The 18,267-nt window shown below is 40.1% G+C and overlaps 1 protein-coding gene across 1 annotated transcript in view; it reads left to right on the top strand.

The window, feature by feature from the left end:
• Positions 1–15,682: 15,682 nt before the first annotated feature.
• RAB30 (RAB30, member RAS oncogene family) overlaps positions 15,683–18,267 on the top strand; it is a 121,049-nt gene continuing 118,464 nt past the window's right edge. Inside the window, exon 1 of the mRNA XM_046638603.1 lies at positions 15,683–15,753. The gene's annotated coding sequence lies outside the window, so the exon portion shown is untranslated. The remainder of the gene's footprint in view (positions 15,754–18,267) is intronic.

Here is an 18,267-nt window from a genome sequence, read left to right as displayed (position 1 = left end):
AGATTAGCCCCAAGCTAACATCTGCTACCAATCCTCCTGTCTTTGCTGAGGAAGACTGGCCCTGAGCTAACATCCGTGCCCATCTTCCACTACTTTATATGTGGGATGCCTACCACAGCAAGGCTTGCCAAGCAGTGCCATGTCCGCACCTGGGATCTGAACCAGCGAACCCTGGACCGCTGAAGCAGAACGTGCACACTTAACCACTGGGCCACTGGGCTGGCCCCTAAAGAGTCATATAGGAAGGAGGTAGATGTAGAATTCCCATACAGGAAGGCCATGAAGCATTGGGAATAATGATTCAAGCTATCACACCATTTTTAAAGAGCTCATTGTGCTCCTTAATGGCTCAAGAATAATGACTCTGGGTAAATGCAATCCAAGATGCAAAATCTCTGGTCCATAAACAACCTTATCCTGCTGAACTGGTAACCTCAGTTTCCTTGTGTTGGTAAAGACTGAGGCAATGAAGTAAATCAATCACTTATTTGAATAATCTGTATATATTTGCTATTTATTTGGGGGAAAGGGGAGCAAGATAAGTGGCAGCAGTAGGGGTTTGTTGCCAGTGCAAGCTGCCTCCTTGTTTTGGCCCCAGGCTGGCTTTCAGCCTTGCTGAATATAGCATCTCCAAGGTGCCTTTGCCACCACACACTGGGTCATCATGAATGATAGGAAGATCCAGCAGCAAGATTTTTGCTGAGTGTGTGGCAGAGCATAAACTTGAAGGCTGGGCTGGATAGCAAAGACAGGATCTTGTGGTATTTAGATCTCAACAAGCTACTAAAAGAGAGTCCTCTAATATACACAGAATCTATCTGTCCCTCAAGACATTTGAAATCAGGTAAAATGAAACTAATTAAAGGTGCAACCCATCCTTAACCACTTCAACTATTGATTGGACCAAAGTGATCAGCTCCGCATCCTATATGCCTAACAGAAGAAAGGATGTGTCCTCTGGGGGACAGAAGGTAATATGTACACCAACCACTATAGTTTTTAAAATAATATCTGGCTAACATCAATTAAAAATTAAAGACTTGAGAAGAAGCAGGGCAATGTGACCCAAAATCAAGAGAAAAAAAGTCAGTAGAAGCAGATCGACAGATGACCCATATGTTGAATTAAAATAGAATGACTTTACTATAACTATTACAAATATGTTAAAGAAATTTGAGGAAAAGATAAGGTGAATGGAAAGATGAATAATTTCAACAGAGGAATGACTCATTCTCTCTAAAAAAAAAAGACCAAATGGAAATTATAGAAATAAAAGAAAAAACATGAAGTTAAAAATGTAGCTCAGTAAATTCCTGGCCATTATTTTCCTAGTCACTATGATTCAACATGTGAGATCATTTGTAACAGCTGATAGAGACTTGAGAAACACTTTGATCATATTAGCAACACATTAGCATTCTAGCTCTTAAGTAAATCATTTCCTCAGAGGATTTGTTTGTTTCTTTCTTTCTTTCTTTGGCTGAAGAAGACTAGCCGTGAGCTAACACCTGTGCCAATCTTATTCCACTTTATATGTGGGTCACCACCGCAGCATGGCTGATGAGTGGTGTAGGTCTGCACCTGGGATCCAAACTGTGAACCTGGGCTGCCAAAGCAGAGTGCACTGAACTTAATGAGTATGCCATGGGGCTGGCCCCTCATTTTTTTTATATTGCTGCATATTTCACCTTTTGCCAGCAGTCTGTGATTGCACCCTCTTTTGGATTCAGGATCTCCTATACACCTTCACCATCTAGAACATTTCAGAGAGAGTGCTATCACAAACAAACAAATAACTGTAGCTAATTTTTAAGTTGTTTTGACATTTAAGGTTAATACAGAAAAATCAGCTGTTCTATCATCTCAGAGGAGCCAGGGTTTTCATAAACTTCTATCTATTCACTTCATGTTAAATCAAAGAAAAATTCTGATTGTAAGACATTTTACATGGTCTTATTTGTACCATCCTTGAAATGTTTTTACTCTCCCTGTTACAAATCAAAGGCCTCCACACCAAAACCTTCTCTAAGAACATCTGCCTCTGAACCAGAATTGTAACATTATGCCTCAGATAATTTACTTTATATCTTTTATCATATGCTCAAAGAACTCTCATTGTTTTGAGATGAGTGGTATTATTTAAATAAATTGAATATTATGTCAATTTGGGTAAGACCCTTTTATTTTTATTTATTTATTTATTTTTTGAGGAAGATTAGCCCCGAGCTAACTACTGCCAATCCTCCTCTTTTTGCTGAGGAAGACTGGCCCTGAGCTAACATCTGTGCCCATCTTCCTCTACTTTATACATGTGATGCCTAACACAGCATGGCTTTTGCGAAGCGGTGCCATTTCCACACCCGGGATCCAAACCGGCAAACCCCAGGCCACCGACAAGTGGAATGTGCAAACTTAGTGACTGCCACCGGGCCGGCCCCATGGGTAAGACACTTTTAAAAAGTACTACTTATAATTTTAGAGATCAAGCATTTTAGAGAATCTGACACATAAACTTACAATCTCCAAACAAAAATGTGCAACTGATTACTTGATTTTAGACTTATAAAATAATTTTTTATACTATTGCAATTAATAAAATAGTATTGCAATATCTTAAAGAACTCAAGAACTTGGAAAGGTTTTGTTTATGAGGTCAAGCATTCAAAGTGCTTAAAAGAAAATAGAATGTATTGAATTTATAAATGCAATTTAAAGGTTTCAAGAAATGCAATTAACTAATTTGGAAATAGTGTTAATTGTTTGATAAAGATTTGTTTACTCAAGTGGAGTTGATTGACAGTAATCAGGAAATTTTTAACATTTTCTAGGTATATAAATAAAATAATTGAACTTATTATTTTAACTCAAAATCATAATTGATGTGGGCTCAGCAAGCTGAGGAGTTGAAAGAAAGATTTCTTGGACTCTCAAGGTCTGGTAGTAGTGCTCTTTTATTCAGAGAATAGTATGGGGACAGAACCCATGGGCAGTGAAGAGCTGCAGTGTGTTGAGGGTTAGGGCTAAATTTATAAGGCATGGGGATGTGACTTACTTTTACTAGATAAAGGAAAGATGATGTAAAAAGTCATTAAATGGTATCAGTGCAGATGGGCTCTGGTTACTGTGTGGTCATATAACTTTAGATATGAATCAGGTCACATAGATCAGCATGTAGGCCAGGACACCTTGGGCTTTTCTCCCTGGGGCAGCCTTGATCCACATCAATAATGAAAATTAAAGTTTCTTCAATTGTCATCTTAGCATATTAACTATTAATTTTTAAAAATTCCAATATCAATGAAAAATCTTTTCTATGTACAAAGCCACTCTTGGACAGTTAAAAATTCACATTAACAAAGTCATTTGTTGGGGCCAGCCCAGCGGCGCAGCAGTTAAGTTCACACGTTCCGCTTCAGCGACCCTCAAAACAAACAAAACAAAGAAAAAAACAAAGTCCTTTGTTGAATTAGGTTAGGTAATGAAATTAAAAGTATCTGATTATTTGAAAGGAATATGTCATTCTTTTGTTTAAATATAACAATAATCAGCCTGTTAGAAACCTTGGAATACATTTTTTTTTTTTTTGAGGAAGATTAGCCCTGAGCTAACATCCGTGCCTATCTTCTAATTTTTTTTTTTTAAGGAAGATTAGCCCTGAGCTAACCGCTGCCAATCCTCCTGTTTTTGCTGAGGAAGACTGGCCCTGAGCTAACATCCATGCCCATCTTCCTATACTTTGTATGTGGGATGCCTGCCACAGCATGGCTTGACAAGCGGTGCTAGGTCCACACCCAGGATCTGAACTTTCGAACCCCTGGCTGCCAAAGCAGAACGTGTGAATTTAACCACTGTGCCACGGGGCAGGCCCCTTGGAATACATTTTTGACAGCCTGACATCCTTCACTTCACCAGAGAACTTGGAGGCAAAGCAGGGTAGTAGTGTAGCTTCCTTCTTTTTCTATTCTGAGCCAGAGCCATCATTCTAAACATCTGCTGCAAAGACTTGAACCCTTCTGCGGCTTCCCATAGCCCCCACGATCAAGTCCCAAATGCCATAAGGTCCCACTTACTTTGGGCCTTGCCTACCCGTGTGCTTCAGGAAGCCAGTCTGCCCTGGATCTCCATATTCCAGCCACATAAGCAAAGCTCCGAGTCTTTTCTTTACTCCGGGCTTTAGCAATTCCATTTGCTCTGCTTGCATTGTTCCCCTCAGCATCCCCTCACTGCACCAACATGCACAATGGCTGACTCACTCTTTCTTAAAGAGGCCTTCCTGACCCTCCAGACTAGGTTAAGGACCCCTCGTTTTAAGTCTTTGAAAAAGCTTAACAGAAATCATATCGCTTTGTCACATGATTGTTCAGGCAACCATAGGGGGTTGTTCATCCCCTGTAAAGTATATTTAGATTGTTTGTAGTGTTTGCTGTTATACACAATGACTCAATTGACACCTTTGTATGTTATTACTATACTACAACAGATGCTGTCGCTGCCCGGCACATATTCCCTTGGCCCTCACTGTTTCCTTACTCTTGGGGATGTCTTTTCACTTCAAGCACCTGTGACTCTGCCTTAGGCTTTCTCAGGGCGAGGAGAGAGCTTGGTCCACACGTGGGCAGGGCACTAACAACCCAGCAGCCCACCATCCAATGATGGATGGCACTTTGTGGATAACTATCTCAACCTCCTTGGGCAAGACACTTCTGAGACAAATTCCATCCAGTCCCCTGAGAAGGACCGAGCCCCAGTCGCCCACAGAAGTAACCTGTTTATTAATCCTGCACCCTGTATGGGCTTCCTTCCCTTCCCTCTCTCATTTCCCCACCCCCTCACCAGTGATTCTGAGTCACTGTCCAAATAAAACACTTGCATTCAAATCCTTGTCTCAGGGGCTATTTCAGGAAGAATCCAACCTAAAATATTATCAAATCTTTGCTTACCTAGATGCATTTGATAATTACTAAAGTAGGATCTCTGGCTCAAGGGTTAAGTATTTTAAATTTTGATCTATAATGCCAAATGGCTCTCCAAAAACCTTGGTGTGAGGAATGTCTATTTAGCCAGGACTATTTAAAATTTTTAATTTTTTAGTATATATCCTTTTGAATTTTATACATGATTTGAGACACATTTCTAGCAGTGAGCAGTTGTTAGCTAAATTGTGTACTAGGATCTTTTAGTAGCTTGTTAAGAGAACAGGGGCTTTGGAGTCAGGTAAACCCAGGTTAGAGTCCTACATCTTACTTATTACCTTACTTGTTAACTATGTGACCTGGACAAGTTATTAACATCTCTAAGCAACATTTCTTTTATGTCTAGAACAAGCAAAAAAAAAAAAGGTACCAATTTCACAGGTTATTTGAGGATTAATGGGGTGATTCATTAAAAAAACAGCTTAGTGAGGGGTCAGCCTAGTGGCACAGTGGTTAAGTTCGCGAGCTCCTCTCTGGAGGCCCAGGGTTTGAAGGTTTGGATCCCGGGGCGGAGATACACAATGCTTGTCAAGCCATACTGTGCCAGGCGGCCCACATATAAAATAGAGGAAGATGAGGACACATGTTAGCTCAGGGCCAATCTTCCTCAGCAAAAAGAGGAGGGTTGGTGGTGGATGTTAGCTCAGGGCTAATCTTCCTCAAAAAAAAAAAAAAGAAGAGACACTGGTGGAACCATAATTCAAAAAACAAGATAATTAAAAAAATAGCTTAGTGGCTGGCAATATTAAGAACCCAATAGGGGCCGTCCCTGTGGCCGAGTGGTTAAGTTTGTGCACTCCGCTTCGGCGGCCCAGGGTTTCCCTGGTTCGGATCCTGGGCATGGACATGGCACCGCTCACCAAGCCATGCTGAGGCAGCATCCCACATGCCACAACTAGAAGGACTCACAACTAAAAATATACAACTATCAACTATGTACCGGGGGGGCTTTGGGGAGAAAAAGGAAAAATAAAATCTTTAAAAAAAAAAAACCAATAAATGATAGTTATTATTATTACTAGAAAGAAAGAACAATGTCTTACTTATATTTATGTCCTATGGTACTGAGCACAGTACCTTGGACCTAGAAAATGTTCAAATGTTTATTTAATTGAATTACTTTATCTACACAGTTGTTGAAGAGATCAAATGATAGAATGTGTATAAAAGGGTTTTGAGGGGCTGGCCTCGTGGCCGAGTGGTTAAGTTCGCGCGCTCCGCTGCAGGCGGCCCAGTGTTTCATTGGTTCGAATCCTGGGGGCGGACATGGCACTGCTCATCAAACCACGCTGAGGTGGCGTCCCACATGCCACAACTGGAAGGACCCACAGCGAAGAATATACAACTATGTACTGGGGGGCTTTGGGGAGAAAAAGGAAAAGAATAAAACCTTTAAAAAAAAAAGAGGGTTTTGAAAACTAGAAGATACTGTAGAAATGTGGTGCTACCTGTCCCCTACCTAACCCTTGACTGGTCAAAAGCCTCACTTTTTTTTAGAGAATAGTTGGCTAGATGGTGTCCCTCTTCCTGTTCTTCTCAAAATCCTTATTTTGAGGCATTTTTAGACTCCTACTCTGTATGAAACTGCCATTTCTACACCTGTTCTGCTTGCAGCTGTGCCACTGAACTGTCAGGAGCAACTGCTTCAGTATGGAACCCTATTGCCAGTCACCCTGCATCAAACTCCACTAGGCTTGTGGCCCATGCCACAGGCAGTCAGATCGGGGTCAGAAGTATAGAAATTTGATCTGGGTTTTTTGAGACGGTCCAAATTTCAAATGTCCAGATATTTTAAACTGATTTTTGCTAATTGTTATGCTTCTTTTTATGTAAACTTATTATTATCAATTTATTCATTCCTTCCTCAGATTTTTATTAAATACCTAATATGAGATAAGCACTGCTGCCATCTTGAACAAGACAGACACGATCCTTGCTCTCAAGGAGCTTACAATCTTGTAATTACGTGAATCACTAAATGTGCTTTAATTTTTATGCTTTTGCAAGACTTTTCATATGAATAAACTCACAAATTGAAAAAAAAATTTCCAAGCTTGTGTCTACCTTTAAAAATTTTTTTTTTTTTAAGATTTTATTTTTCCTTTTTCTCCCAAAAGCCCCCGGTACATAGTTGTGTATTTTTAGTTGTGGGTCCTTCTAGTTGTGACATGTGGGATGCCACCTCAGCATGGCTTGATGAGTGGTGCCATGTCCTCACCCAGGATCCAAACTGGCGAAACTCTAGGCCACCCAAGCGGAGCACAAGAACTTAACCACTGTGCCACAGCCGGCCCCCAGATACATTTTTCATTTTTAAAAATATGGTCACTTGAGCTGTAAAGAGATGCAAAGGATCATATCTTTCCCAGCAGTTCTCTCAGAAAGAGGAGGAGAAAGAAGACAGAATTTTACTTTAAAGCCAGGCACTTCACTTATCTAATTAAATCAAAACAACTTGAGAGGAAGATGTTCTCATCTCCATTTTAAGAAGAACTGAGGCTCAGAGAAGCTAAATGTCTCGCCAGTCTACCACTAACAAATGCCATTGCTAAAGTTAGAACGCAGTGCCGTCCGGTTCCCCAACCCAGGCTCTTTCCCCAATCCCATTCTACCCCAAACCAAGCAACCAAATATTAAGCCAAATACATATTATTGAATGGTACTTGCCATGGGTGGGATACAAAAGAATATGGTTCTTAAACTCAAGGGGCTTAAATCAGGTTGTCATGAACAAAGCTAAGTGACTCCAACTATAATGAGTTCCCAGAAAATACACATAAATGTGGGCTTGAGTGGTTCAAAGTAGCCTCACAGAAAATATATGTTGCCCTAATCTCTTCCAGGCATGTGCATTTCTCATACTGCTAAGTGATCTCTCTGATCTGATTGTATTCAATTCGTTTTCCTGCCTTCCTGCCTTCCTTCGCTCCAAGAATATGGGCTCCCTGAGGTCAGGACCCACAATCTTGCTCCATTAACCTTTGTGTTCCCACAATCTAACACAATGCCTGCTATGTAATAGCAAGAATTTGAGAAAAGTTGAATAAAATTGAGATGGCTCTTGAGAACTGGGTATGAGAGAATTTAAGATTAACAAGGGTAGAGTATTCTGGGTGGTGGCAATGACGAGGGCAAAGGTGAGGAAGATTAAACTACGGCAAGTGTGGTAGGAATAGTCTGAATGGAACAGAAGTCTGAAAAATTGAATGCCATAGTTCTTCCAGTGTTCATGGGGGCACCTATGACCTGGAAAGGAAAACTTTTCAGTCCAGAAAACTAAGTTGAGATTACAGGCACAATAAGGGAAAATGGGAAAAGGTAGTTAAAATCATCATGAAAACAGAAGCAGTGGGAGCACTGGAGAAACGTGTAAAATGCTCATCATCTCCCAGCAACCTGGACCCTCTGTGAGCAGCCAGCCCAGAGGAATCAGACTGTAGCAATCACCTCATCTGTGCTGCTAGACTGCATTCCAGGGGTGAGTTAATGATCCCATCTTTCCATTTGATCCTAAGTATAGCTCTAGGTGAGGCTGTGAAAACATCCCTGAGCACTAAGGGTAGCCAATTAGAAGGCACTTCTTTCGTTGTATTCTTCCTCCTGCCCCTTCTTCTACCCCTCCCATTAAGTCATAATGACTCCATCTCATTGGCTGAGTTGCTAAGCTCTTTAGCCTACTGGAGCAAATAAAGGTGAGGCTCAAAGAACAAGAGAAAAACAAGAGTGTTATACTGTTTCTTATCCTACTAAGAAGAGGCCCACCCTTTTTGAGAGGCTGAGGGGAGAGGTCTTTCACAGAGCCACGTAGCCCAGGTTTCAAGCACAAGCAGGGCTCAGATTTTAACTGCTATTTATTTTTTCAATTATTGAGGTCATATTGGTTTATAACATTGTGTAATTTCAGGTGTACATTTTTCTGTATCAGTTTCTGTATAGTCTGCATCATGCTTACCACCAATAGTCTAACTTGGCTGCTATTTAGTGTTGAATATAACAAGAAAAGGCCTTGTCATAAATATTAATCCTAAATGAGACCTATGCACCCTCAGAAGTAGCTACATCAGAGAGAGAGTGATTCAAGATGAGGGGCCTCAAGATGCGAAAGCTGCCTCAGCTCACAGAGGCTCTTTCAGGGTCTAAGAATAAGGAGAAGAGACCTAAATTACAGCACAGTTATCTTTGTGCCTAGAGGGCTGGGAGGAGAATGTTCTAGGCATTATTGTTGTCTTCAAAAGGACAAACTGTACTTGGGCAGTTTTAAGTTTCCTCTCGCCTGAAGCTTACCAGAATCCAGGTTGTCCTTCACCTGGTCCGGTACAGTATTTTTTTCCACTAAACAAGTAAGCCAAGACTATCTTTATGGTTTTTATTCCCACTAGCAAGATCAAACCCCAGGCTTAAACCTGTCATCTTGCTAGTAACTCAGCAAACATATACGGAGCCTGCCCATGAGCCAGGAATTAGGCTAACTGCTGGGAATAGAGAGAAATAAGTTATAGACTTTGACCTCCAGTTCCCAGAGTCTAGTCAAAGAGGCAGAAATGTGAACAATTCATTGCAGTGCAGTGCAGTAAGTGCTATAATTCAGCTAAGAATTGGAAATAGAGTTGAATAAAGAAAGATTAACTCTACTTGTGGTAACTGGAGGATAGTGTCCAAGAGAAGACGATGATTAAGTTAAAACTTGAGATACACGTAGGAGTGTGACTGGTGGACATGGGGCAAAGGAATTCCTGGCAGGATAAACAGCTCGTGCAAAGGCATGGAGGTGTGAAACAGCATGACTTCGGTGTTATCATTACGTGCTAATGAATTGAGTTACACTTCCTGGTGTCACCCCTTCAATCAGCAGTGCCGACCTCTGCAGTTTGCACCAGATACCATTCATTCATTTAGCAAGTATTTATTGAGCCCCTACTACTTGATGAACTCGGTTCTAGGGGCTGAGGAGACAGCAAAACTGGCAAAGTCCCTGACTTTAAGGAGCCTACATTCTAGTGGGAGGAAGCAGGTAATAAAAAAACAATACATTACAGAGTGATAGGGTTATGTAAACAGGTAGCTGCCATGGCATAGAATCTCAGTTCCAGAAATACATTATTTAGGATTTGTTTGGCTGCACATAACAGAAAAGGCCAATATAACAGACTTACACAATATAGAGTTTATTTCTTATATAAAAGAGATAAGTAGTTCAGGGCTGTAATGGTATTTATCAAGTTGTCAGAGACCCAGACCCCTTCTAACATTCTATTCCACCATCTTTAGGATGTCACTCTAATTCTCATGTTGCAAGACAAATGCTGGTGCTCCAGGAATGACACAATGGTCTAGGCGGCAGGATGGAGGAACTGAGAAGGGTCGGCCCTCTTCCTGTTAAAGAGATATAAGAAGGATCATACATCATTTCTAGTTACTGTGGCCCTGCCTAGCTACAAGGAAAACTTGAAAAATAGTTTTTTAGCTGGGTAGCAACAATCTCAGGTAAAAATGAGCATTCTACTTCCAAAGAAGGGAGAAATGAATAGGAAGTGTAATAGTCAAGCTCTCAACAGGAAACAATTGGTGCTCTCAAAATTAAGGAAATTTATTTACAAAGGGACTATCATAAAGGTGAAGATCAGGGTTCCACAAGGCACAGTGCAGTGACCTGGGGGCTTGTAGCAGCTGTGTAGTTACCAATCCAAGATCCAAAGGGACAAGGGGGTGAGAAGTCTCAGAACCCAAAAGGAGAGAGGAATGTGTAGATTTGGTGGCCTTGGAAGAACTGTGACTTTGGTTGAGGGACTCAGACAGCCAGAAGTGGCCTTGCAGGGAGGATGTCAAGGCAATAAATACCCTGCCCCTCTTCCTGCCCTCCCTCCACTCTCAGGCCGGGGCTTTCCTTTATCCTACCCTACCTGGAGGGCACTGAGCCCTAGGCACGGAGCGGGGAAGGAAAGTGAAGAGTGGATCTAGGGGGCAAACAGGAAACATTGAGCACAAGGCACAGTGGCAATCTCGGCCACAGGGAAGGTTTGGAAACACCAGACTCCTGTCCACTTGAGTTTTGCATCCAGTCCTATTTCTCTCTCACAGGTCTTCTTCCTCTATTCTTTCTCTCATGCTCCTTAGCCCTTCTCCCTGCCTGCTCCTAATAATGCTACTTTGACACTTCCTGATGAAGGTTCTACCTTTCCAACAGACAATCCTTCACTGGATCACTTCTAACCTCTTGATCTAGCACTCTTTAACTCAGAAACTATCTTCATGCGGTGTGCTCCCACTTCAACCTGTTTCTACCCCGAGAGTAGGAATAGTTGAAGCTCATAGAAATTCACAAAATCTGAAATATAGAGAGTTCATGAGTAATGACGCAAATTCATTTTATAGATCAGCACTCTTCAACATGGGTAATTTCAGAATTTTAGTCATCCATTTTGCACCTACCATTTTATTCCTAATCTGCTATTAACTGGAGTGTTCTGCTGGTCTCTTTGGGTTAGTTTAATTCCAGGGGTCTACTAATAACAGAAAACATAAATACTTCCTCAAGCTTAATAATGATTATATTAATGCTCTTTGCTGAAGACACTGATGATCAATTCAACAAATAAACCCTGGAAACAAGACAGTCAACCCAGACACAATATCTATCAGATAAGCATCAAGTGATATGGGATAACCACTAATCCTACAAAAAAAACCTTTAATGTTAAGCAAGGATTGAGCCTTTCTAAAAGTCTTCTCTTTTGTGGTTGGTTTTTGTGGGCAGTCTATGCATTAGTAGCTATAGCTTCCACCACCAAAATTGTTTATTTTTCCTAAAAAACAATAATTGATTAAAAATTTTTTAAATCCTGAGATCATAATTATTCTGTTTTTATAGAGACACCACCATTAAAACTCCAGTACTAACGTACTCAGAACAGAATCAGTAGAAATAGCTTCACTACAGTCGCAGCCATTTTGTTTTGTGTGTGGTGTCAGGCAAGCTACTTCAACTCCTACGCCTCGGTTTGCTCATCTGTACATTAGGGATAAAAACATTTCAATTATTTCCATCCAATTACTTTTATAATATACATAAAAGTATACTATATTTTAAACATCCCTCTGTGCTCTTTTTTCCTTTTTAAAAAAAGCAACTTTATTGAGCATAATTTACCCACATTAACATTCACCCATGTTAAATGTCCAGTTTCATGAGTTTTGATAAGTGTACAGTTTTATAATCACCTATTTACCACCACCACCACCACAATCAGGATATAGAACATTTTCATCACCCCAAAAAGTTCCCTCATGCCCCTTTGCAGTCAGTCCTCTCCCACTTCCACCACCCTTTTCAACCTCTGATCAGCTTTCTGTCACTGCTTTTGCCTTTTCTAGAATGTCAAATAAATGGAATCATACAATATGTAGTCTTTTGGGTCTGGCTTTGTTCACTTGGGATAGACCTTTTAAGATTGATATGTGTTTTTGCATATGTCAATAGCTTGTTCCTTTTTAATTGCTGATAGTATTCCATTGGATGGATTTACTAGAATTTGTTTATCCATTCACTTATTGTTGCGTGTTTGAGTTGCTTCCAGTTTTGGGCTATTATGACTAAAGCTGCCATGAAATAACATTAATGTGCACGTTTTTATGTAGACTTATGTTTTCATTTCTCTTGAGTACGTACATAGCTAGAAGTAGAATTGCAAGGTCATGTGGTAAGTGTAAGTTTAACCTTATAAAAATTGTCACACTGTTTCCCAAGGAGGCTATGCCATTTTTTGCATTCTCATCTGCAGCAGAGAGTTCCAGTTGCTCCATAACCTTTTGAGCACTTGATATTTTCAGTTTTTTAAATTCTAGCCACTCCAGTGGGTATAGTAGTATCTCACTCTGGTTTTAATTTGTATTTGCCTAATGTTTCACCCCACTGTGCTCTTGATGATTTTATGAATTTATACTCTGGGACAGTAATTCTCAAACATTTCATCATCAAGGATCATTTTTTGTACACATACCCTCACTCCCTACCATCATGTATCCCAGATTTTTTTAACCAAACCATATTAATTCATAATTATTTGTTTCATTATTTTTTAAACAGTCAAGAACATCTGTGACTGCCCCTCAGAGCTGATCTTTCACACTGAGTTGATTATTACAATCCTGAAGTTAAGGTGTGAGTTAACCTGCCGAGTCCCACTTGAGGGTAAAAATTGTTCGGAAACCTCTATTACCACTTTCACAGATCCCTTAAGTACCCAGGAACCCAACACTGTAAATTAGTCTTAAGAAAAAAAGCATCGCTAGGCTAAGGTAAATTAACCTAAACCCAGTTAAAATTATTGCCAAGTCTAAATAGGTGATAGCTAGATTAATGAGAGCTCAGAATTCATTTGCTCTCAGAATTCGCTTGTTCTCGGAATTAATTTATTCTTATATACTAAAAGCTTGATCATCACCTTGGAACTACATAAATTTCTCATTAAAAACATGCTTTGTGATGGAATTATTTTGGAGTTTCTTTTCGAGTAGAGTGTAGGCTCAAGAAAATAAATTTGTGGAACTTCTAGTGGTTTCATTGTTTACTTCAAGAAAAGTCGATGTCCATAATAACTTCAATAAGAACTCTCATCATCAGAGGTATTAACCATATTCCTGGCCACCTCCTCGGATGTCTTAATGAGACACTCACAGCAAAACCTCCCCAGCAAGGTGAGATATCAACATTCTTGTATCAAGGTTAAATACAATGAAAGCCCAGGGCTTTTACAATTAGCCTTTCTACAGCAGTCTGAAGCTTCAAAGTATTTTGGTGTCATTAATTTGATGGCTAGAACCACAGACTGGCTAGAACAAAATGCTCTCTACCCCTTATCATGGCCTTAAATCAGAGCTACTAATTTAGGATCCTGAAGACTTACTCTAAATGCTCTGCTTTAAGAGAAAATGTAATTGCCAGTTACCCCTTCATTGTTCATTAAGAACACAGAGTGCTTCCAAATGTTTCTAAGGATAGATTCATACTCCTTCACAGTACAACTGGGTGTGCACGTGTAGTCAGAATTCTGAGTCCACGGGTGAGTGGATCCGGTGGTGATAGGGGCAGATTCCCAGCCAAGCCGGATAGATATCACCATCTCTAAGAGTAGGATAATGGAAACATCAGTGGCTTTGGACAGTCAAAGTTCACATTTTAAGTCACTTCCTGGCTAGGCTAATCTTGGGGAATTTAGCATCTATGAGCCCCGATTTCTCCATTAGTATAAATTAGGTCTATAAATGATACTTCACAAGGTAGTTGCATGAATTAAATGAGATACAAATATAAAGGGAGCTTGCCAAATGATGTCTTTCTGAAAGAGACCGTGGAGTCCAAAGGGACCTTTAAAAAATGGCATCCTCTTCACATTCTGGGCTATTTATTATTACACAGTCACTAGCCCTAGGGGAACCAGGTCCTTGACAATAAAAGGTACCTCAGTTTTCTGGTGACTCTTTTGCACCAGACTAGATTGGAGTTTTAGCCTCTGTGCAAAGCAGCCAACTCTTTTGATCAAAAAATAGATAAGGGGTGCTTTTCTGGAAATGTGTGGTGGTTCTTTTTGCTTTGGTCAAAGGGGTTAGAAGGAGAGACTTTAAAATATTTCTTCAGTTCCTACTATGTGCAAGGCATGCGTGACTACAATGCAGTGGTATGAGCAGGGACACCGGTACCAGGATTGCCTGCGCTCCTCCACCTCTTTACTAACTGTGGGACCTGTAGAGATGTCAGCTTACTCATCTTAAAATTGGGGTTATAACAGTATCTGTTATGAGGATTAAATGGATAATGTTTACAAAATGCTTTAGTAGAGTGCCTGGCACAAAGTGCTATGTGTTTGATAAGTTCATTTTGATTGTGTTTAATGTTTATTTCACCTATAGGTCTTGCTTTTTCCACTGGATTGTAAATCCCCAAGGAATGAATGAATCTTGGAAAGGGAAGGGAGGAATTCACATTTCCCTTTGTGCTGGAGACTGTCCCTATACCTACTCTGTGTTAGATCGTCTTACATGCCTAACACTCATGTAATTTGCACCCTTTGAGATGATATCATTTTCTTTTTACAGATAAACTCAGAGAGGATAGGTGAATTGCCTAAGGTTGTACAGTATCGGACAGAATTCAAATCTGGTCTAGTGACAAACCCCATAATCATATGCCTCAATAGTTATGAGGATATGGAGGGGAGAATCCAGTGCTTGCCGCATGATTACATTCTGCTGTTATTATCTCTCATCGGTTGCCCTAAAGTGTTTAGTGTATGTTTCTGAAAATACAAGGACATATACTCAATATTATGCCTATGGATCATAGAAATAAAGGTATTTATCCTATTTTCCTGAAGCAAATACAAATTTATGTCAGAGAAAAAGAAAAGAATAATTAATAACTATATTCCTAGGGGGAGGATAAAGGAATAGAAGGGATGAAAGGAGGAAAGAAGAATAAGGGAAGGGAAGACATTTTGCTGACCAGTAAATGCTATAAACTTCATTTGTAAGACTGATGAACACAAACATGCAGGAAGCATCATAAGAAACATAGAATTAGCTTCTACCTGGAGGAAAGAAAAGGTCAGCAGACAAACATGTCACACGCCACCAGGAAGCACCCATGTGAACAGACTCAGGTGCAGCCAGGCACAGGAGCCATCCCCAGGACAGATGAGTTTCAAACCAGGTATTAATACTAAGCAAGAGTGAAGAGGAGACTGGGGCCCATCGTCATTGCTGTTGGTAAGGCTGAAACCTTCAGGTAAGGCTGACAAATCAGTGGCTTTTGGAATTGGGTTTTGAAAAATGCTGTTTAGAGTACTTGTGAAAGATTGTTTCATAAGACAGGGAGTGTAATGAGAAGGAGAAAGGGAATGGATAGGCCAGATGTAGAAGAGGCAGAGGAAAGGAAAAGGAGAGAGAATGGGATCAGTAGAAAAGAATATTGAAGGTATAGATAAAAATTCAGATCATTAATTAGGTATTTTAATTTAGCACCTACTATATGCAGAACACTGAAACTATATGCTGAGGATACAACAGAATAATAATAGACACCATCATTCTCTGAATGTTTAGAAAGTGCCAGGTACCGTGGTAACGGGTTACACACTTTTTTTCTGTTTTAATCTTAACAGCTCTCTGAGGTGAGGATTCCAGGCTTGAGAGGTTAATCACGGCTAGTTAGCGGCAATCAGGGATTCCTAAACCAGGTCTATCTGAGTTAAGATGATGCACTTTCCTTCTCATCCCTCCTCATCTTCTTTTAAATTTTTATAGGATTTTAAAAAATGCATTTATGTATATTGTTAATTGTAAAAAGGGTAGGTATTTATTGTAGAAAAACTGGAAAACACTGTTAATAAGGTAACGAAGTAATAAGATTTCCCAAATCTGTACTATTTTAAAGAAGTACAGGAAAGAACCTCCTGAAACTGATTGCTAAAGCATGTACGAAAGATCCTGCTCTTGCACTCACATCAACATTGAGAATCATCCTTTTAAAAAATGCCCATTTGATAAAGAGAAAGGGAAGCTCATTGTTATTTTAATTTAATTAGCAATTTTCTAATACTGCTGAGGTTTTATGGTTTTTCATGGTTTTGGCCTCTCCTACTTTGTGTGTGTGTGTCACATACTAATATCATTTCTTCATTTTCTTTTGGAATGTTTGTTTCTTACCGATTTGTAAAATTATATTAAGCATGTTAACTTTGTCTATTATATGTAGCAAACATTTTTCGTAGTTTCTCTTGTTTTGTTTCTAGGATGTTTTGACATAAAGAAGCTTTTCCTTCTTGGTAATCAAACCTATCGAACAATTCCTTTATGTTGTCTCTTTTCCTTTCTTTGCTTTGGAAAGGCCTTCTCTACCCCAGGATTGGCTTTGTTATCTTCTAACAGGCTGGGTTTTGAAGGAGGCAAGGGATGTGGATTGACCCAGAGGAGAAGGAAGGGATTTAGAGATTCAAGGCAGGAGCAGTGATGGAGCTGATGCAGCCAGAAGCAGAGATGAGGCCCAGGGATTGGCAAATAGAAACTGGATTGCATCAGTCTACAGAAGGCAGACACGGAGAAGAAACTATACAGGCTTGGGCATTGAAGGCTGAGCTGTGGAGCTTGGTATTGATTTGTTAAACAGGAAATAGAGACTTATGCCAGCTTCTCCCAAAGGGGAATCCCAGGTGGGAAAAGAAGCTTACACAAGGATAAATTTGCTAGAAGTTGCACAGATCCAGGGCCAGAAGAGCTGGAACACTGTTGCTGCAATCCAGGCCCCAGATGATGACATACTAAACTGGCAGGGCTGGCCAGAGAAGTGGAATGGATCGATGAAGCAGGTCTAAGAAATGTTTCTGTAGGGAAAACAACAAAAAATAAATAACAGCCACAAGAACAAACCCAGGACATTGTGACTTAGTACACTAGGAGACACACAAAAGATAGAGGTTAACATGTCTCCAGTGTTGGGAGAAGGAGGTAAGGTTTCTGTTTCAACAATAGCAGCAGGGAGATTTGGAAGGATGAACTGGTTTCAGGAGTAGTGCAAAAGAGGAAACCTCAGCTTAGTGTTTGGATGCTCTAATTTCTTGGCAGTGATGGAATACCCACAAGCACCTATCCCTTGGCTAAGAAGAGAGAGAAAACAGCTCCCCCGTGGAATGAAGGAAGCTTGAGATCAAGCAGGAAACTGAGGGAATTGATTCTCTCTTCCCCGACATATGACCCTGAGCAGGCCTGTGCTTGAAGGAACATAAAACAGCTTGCTGTCTCCTTGGGCATGTTTGGGGACTGACTAATTAATGAGCACAGAGTCTAAAAGGAAGTAATGACAACTTCCATGTTGGTGTCAGTGCTTGGAGTGAGACCCCCCCAAGTAGGGTTGCCAGATAAAATAAATCTGTTACATTTGAATTTCAGATAAACAGTGAGAAAACTTTTAGCATAGGTATTATCCAAATGTTGTATGTGACATATTTATACTAAAAAATTATTCACTGTTTATCCGAAATTCAAATTTAACTTGGTGTCCTGTACTTTTATTTGCTAAACCTGGAAACCCTACCTACTAGGGGAGATTCCAGAAGTCTCCAAGAAGATAATAGTTTGTACTAGCAGTTGGTTCTGTTTCTGGGAAACAGAAAACATGGCAGGAAATTTCAACTTCCCAAAAAAGAGAAGAGGCAAATTGGGCAGGAGGAAGAGATGATAAATGCAGAACAGATGAATTAATCAATTTGTTTTTCTTGAGCTCTTGCTTTACATTGTGCTGGGT

This window comes from Equus quagga, chromosome 14 (assembly GCF_021613505.1).
Source record: "Equus quagga isolate Etosha38 chromosome 14, UCLA_HA_Equagga_1.0, whole genome shotgun sequence".
In the NCBI taxonomy this organism is placed as follows: domain Eukaryota; kingdom Metazoa; phylum Chordata; class Mammalia; order Perissodactyla; family Equidae; genus Equus; species Equus quagga.
Note: the sequence above shows the minus strand (reverse complement) of the source record. Positions and strands in the feature narration are given on the sequence as shown.